Below are 5,505 nucleotides of genomic sequence, written 5' to 3'. Positions count from 1 at the left end.
TGTCCTCAGTTTGTGTCTCTTCAATATCCAATTGAACTCGAAAATAGCAAAATGAACACTTAATTACCTCTGCAAAGACCCCTTTTCCAAATAAGATAACATTCACAGGGGCAGCCCCGGTGGCTCAGCGGTTTAGTGCCGCCTGCAGCCCATGGTGTGATCCTGGGGTGCTGGGATCAAGTCCCACATCGGGCTCCCTGCATGGAGCCTGCTTCTCCCTCTGCCTGTGTCTCTGCCTCTCTCTCTCGCTCTGTATCTCTCATGAGTAAATAAAATAAAATAAAAAAAATAAAAAAATATATTATAAAAAAATATAACATTCACAGATTCCAGGAATTAGGATGTGCACATATCTTTGGAGGGGGCCACTGTACAACCCCCTCAGTCTGTTATTTGCAGCACTTTTATTCCTGACACCAAATTGTGTATCAGGTAGGATGCATTGAATAGCAAGTGACAGAAAAGCCAACTCACATTGGCTTTAACAACAAAGAAAGATGACAGGATTCAGTGGCTGAATGATGGCATCGAGGATGCAGGTTCATTCTACTTTGCTCTGCCATCCACGGTTTTGGCTTTAACCCACTTATCTTTATTGTTGTGCTATGATTGCCAGTGGCACTGGGAACTCTGCGCTTTTTCATTCACACAACAGAGAAGAAAGAGCCTGCCTTTCCATGGCATTAAAGATTAAGGAAGTCTATTTCCCAGAGCCCTCAACAAGGCTCTCCTTGAATCTCATTGACCCAAGTTGACTTAGGTTTGTCCATCCCTGAACCAAGCATTGACAAGAAGGTAAATTGACATAGTTTAGATGAATTGGGACATGTTGGGGAGTCAGTCACTGCCCAGGAAAACTCAAAACTTAGACTCTGCTATTAAGAAGGTTAAATCTAGGGGATCCCTGGGTGGCTCAGCAGTTTGGCACCTGCCTCTGGCCCAGGGCATGATCCTGGAGTCCCGGGATCGAGTCCCACATGGGGCTTCCAGCATGGAGCCTGCTTCTCCCTCTGCCTGGGTCTCTGCCTCTCTCTCTCTGTCTATCATAAATAAATAAATAAATAAATAAATAAATAAATAAATAAATCTTTTTTTTTTAAAAGGTTGAATCTAGGTCAAAACCAAATTTTCTTTCTTTTTTTAAAGATTCTCTTTGGGATCCCTGGGTGGCGCAGCGGTTTGGCGCCTGCCTTTGGCCCAGGGCGCGATCCTGGAGACCCTGGATCGAATCCCACGTCGGGCTCCCAGTGCATGGAGCCTGCTTCTCCCTCTGCCTGTGTCTCTGCCTCTCTCTCTCTCTCTCTGTGACTATCATAAATAAATAAAAATAAAAATAAATAAAGATTTTCTTTATTTATTCATGACAGACATAGAGAGAGAGAGGCAGAGACACAGGCAGAGGGGGAAGCAGGCTCCATGCAGGGAGCCTGATATGGGACTTGATCCAAGACCCCAGGATCATGCCCTGAGCCGAAGACAGATGCCCAACCGCTGAGCCATCTAGGCGTCCCTCAAATTTTCTTTCTTAAAGACACAAAATATACTAGGGGTAGACCATGACTAGGTGATATTTTGAGACATTAATTTACACATGATCTTTGCTCCCTGTCTTCCGTTTCCCCTTTCCCTACTCAAGTGGGGAGATAATTTGATACTTCTTTACTTAAGGGTGAGATACTTGAAATACATTTCCTGCACTTTCTCCAGCTTTAGTTTCTTTCTCTAACCTTAATATTTTTAGAGAAATTATTGGATTTAGGGAAAGAAACAAAAGGGACTGTGACTTGTGGGTGTACACAGTGTCTCAGAGAAGCAGGGCCTTTTCCCTAAGAAGGAGATTCACTCTGGCTGATAAGAGAAGAGAGTGAGGTTCGGTCCAAAGCACGAAGTACCATTCACTTTGTGGAAGCACCTTGGGCAGGTGGCAAGACTCAAAAGAGTGACAGTTGCATTGTGTGCTTAGGCAGATGAGACCCTGGGTGACTTCATATAAGACTGTGTCTCACTTCCTCCCATAGCAGGAAGGCAGTAGAGATTCACCAGATATAAAGAGCATGTAGACTGGAATGGCAGACATTTAAGAGGATACCCATGCAGATAGAAGACTTGATTTTTTTGCTCTAGGGGTTGTCTCCCCGACTCTATCATTAACAGTTAAGGAGTTTGCTTGCTTTTTTTAAATTTGTGGGCTGAGATTCAGATCTGCTCCAATATTACATTTTAGTTTCTTTCCTGTTACAATTGTAACTTTTCTTGTATAGCTTTTGTATTTTCCTGAAGTTTTAAATTGCCTTTTCTAAAAAAAAAAAAAATTGCCTTTTCTTAGGCAATTCTGTCTTCAATTTGAAGGCAGAGTGAATCTCCTTTTCTTATTTACTTATTCAGCCTCTTAAATTAGCTCCACACATTTTTGTTTTGCTTTGTTTTGATTTTAAGCAGGGAAGTAATGTAATCTAAGTTTTGAAAAGGGGCTCTGTGGAGACTGAAATGAGGGGGCAATGGTGGAAGCAAGGGAACAATTACATAATCCAAGCAAGAAATAATGGTAGTGTAGGTCAGAGAGGTGGTAGTGAGGATGATAAGAATGGATGAAATCAGTATATAATTTGGAGGCAGAACCATTGAAGGATTTTAATGAGTTACTCTGTCAAAAAGAATTTATTATGCTTCTACCATGTGCCAGGTGTAGTTCTAGATGTTGGGGTTAGGGTGGTAAAGGAGACTGAGTCTTTGCCTCCAAGCAATTTATATTCTGATGGGGTGGAGCTATAGGGAAATAGACAAATAAAAAAATGAATGAAATAATTTTATAAGCTGATAATGCCATTAAGAAGAGAAAATTTAGGGATCCCTGGGTGGCGCAGTGGTTTGGCACCTGCCTTTGGCCCAGGGCGCGATCCTGGAGACCCGGGATCGAATCCCACATCGGGCTCCCTGCATGGAGCCTGCTTCTCCCTCTGCCTGTGTCTCTGCTTCTCTCTCTCTGTGACTATCATAAATAAATAAAAATTAAAAAAAAGAAGTTTCTCATTTCCTAAATTATAAAAAAAAAAAGGAAGAGAAAATTTAGTAATGTAATAGATGACCAGGGAGGTTGTTTACCTTTTTTTTTAAGCCAATGTTATTGAGATAAAATAGATATTAAACAAAATGAATGTTTTTTAACTATAAAGTTGGAGACACCTGGGTGGCTCAGTGGTTGAATGCCTGCCTTTGACTCAGGTCATGATCCTGGGATCCTGGAATCGAGTCCCGCCTCAGGCTCCCCATGGGGAGCCTGCTTCTCCCTCTGCCTATGTCTCTGCCTCTTTCTCTGTGTCTCTCATGAATAAAGAAATAAAATCTTTAAAAAAAAGCCCTCATAAAGTTTGATGAGTTTTGACTTATAAATATACCTGTGCAACCACCATCCACCATCAGTCCAGATATAGAACATTTCTCTCATCCCCGAATCTCCCTGGTGCCTCCTTGTAGTTTATTTTCCTTACTTTCTGCCAGGGTTCCAGACGAATGCTGATGTGCCTGGTGTCCCTATAGATTTGCTTTAAAGCTACTTTCTTTTTTTCATTTCTTTAAAAAATATTTTTTAATTTAAATTCAATTTAGTTAACATGTATTAGTTAAACAATTTAGTTAATATACTATTAGTTTTGGGGGTAGAATTTAGTGATTCATCAGTTGCATATAATACCCCGTGCTCATTACATCAAGTGCCCTCCTTAATGCCCATCTCTCAATTACCCCATCTCCCATCCACCTCCCCTTCCCTAAATTTATTTCCTATAGTTAAGAGTTATTTATGGTTTACCTCTCTCTCTACTTTTATCTTATTTTATTTTTTCTACTCTTCTCCTATGTTCATTTATTTTATTAAATTCCACTTATGAAGGGTCCCTGGGTGGCTTAGTGGTTGAGCACCTGCCTTCGGCTCAGGTCATAATCCTAGGGTCCCAGGATCGAGTCCTACATCAGCCTCCCCACAGGAAGCCTCTTCTCCCCCTGCCTGTGTCTCTGACTCTCTGTGTGTCTTTCATGAATAAATAAATAAAATCTTTTTTAAAAATTCCATGTATGCATGAAATTTTATGGTATTTGTCTTTCTCTGACTGACTTATTCTGCTTAGCATAATACCCTCTACTTCTAGCCACGTTGTTGCAAATGGTAAGATTTCTTTTTTTTATTTAAAATTTTATTTATTTGAGAGTGAGAGAGATCATGAGCAGGGAGAGAGGCAGAGGAGGCAGCAGACTCCCCAATGAGCAAGGAGCCCAATGCAGGGCTCCATCCCAGGACCCTGGAATCATGACCTGGGCCAAAGGCAGAAGCTTAACCAACTGAGCTGCCAGGTGCCCTGCAGATGGCAAGATTTTATTCTTTTTGATGGCTGAGTAATAATCCATTGTATATATACAACACATCTTTATCCATTCATCTGGCGATGGACATCTAGGCTCTTTCCATATTTTGGCTATTTGAACATTTCTGCTGTAAACATTGGGGGGGTGTGCCCCTTTGAATTCTTGGGATAAATACCTAGTAGTACAATTGCCGGGTTCTGGGGTAGCTCAATTCTTAGCTTTGTGAAGAACCTCCATACTGTTTTCCGCAGGGGCCGCACCAGTTTGCAGTCCCATTGACAGTGTAAGAGGGTTCCCCTTGAGGCTACTTATTTTTAGAGAAGATCACTTTTGGCTGCCATTAGGGAATTAATTGGAATGAACCTAGTTGGAGGGACATGAGAGGAGCAAGACTAGAGATGATGAGAGAAGTATACCAATAAAATAATAGAAATAATTAGCATTTATTGGACATTACTCAGTCCCAAGCATGGAGTGTTTTAAGTGTTTAGTGTTTTAATTTTAATTTAATCTCTATGACAAGCCCTGTGAGGTTACCCCTATTTTATAGAGGAGCAAACAAGGGTTCGGAGAAGTTAAGTCATTTGCACAAGATTACACAGCTAGTAAGTGGCAGTCGGGATTCCAGCCCACATACAATGCAATAGCACCATTTACGTAGTACTTACTACATGCCGGGCACTGTGCTAAGCACCTTAATATTCACCTTCATAGGTATTATTCCAGTTTTAATGAGGAGGAAACTAGAGGCCAGAGTGAATAAGTACATACCCTATACCCTATAGGCAACTGGCAGAGCAGGTCCTTCTAGTTTTAAAATCCTATTCCTTGATGTGTCGTTGTTTATTTCAGCCCAGGGAGCGTCCCTGTACGCACACACCTGCTGCAGGGTTTTCTGGCCAGCAGCTGCGGTGTGGCTCGCTTCTGCTCCCTTGAACCTTCTGAAACCTCCCCTAACCAGCCTTGCTTGGGCCTCTCTTCCAGCTCTTTCTCTGCGAAGGCGGAGAAGCTTCTGTCATCTGCAGGCCTCCCCTTCCATAGGACGGCCCTGCCCTTCCCCTGAGGCCCAGCAGGCTCTCCAGTGAACCCCACAGGGGAGGTGGGAAAAGAGAGAGCGATCCAGAGTCTCAGGGGGCTGGCTGGTCA

The sequence above is a fragment of the Canis lupus genome, chromosome 11 (genome assembly GCF_048164855.1).
Source record: "Canis lupus baileyi chromosome 11, mCanLup2.hap1, whole genome shotgun sequence".
In the NCBI taxonomy this organism is placed as follows: domain Eukaryota; kingdom Metazoa; phylum Chordata; class Mammalia; order Carnivora; family Canidae; genus Canis; species Canis lupus.
This window is presented reverse-complemented; position numbering follows the sequence as displayed.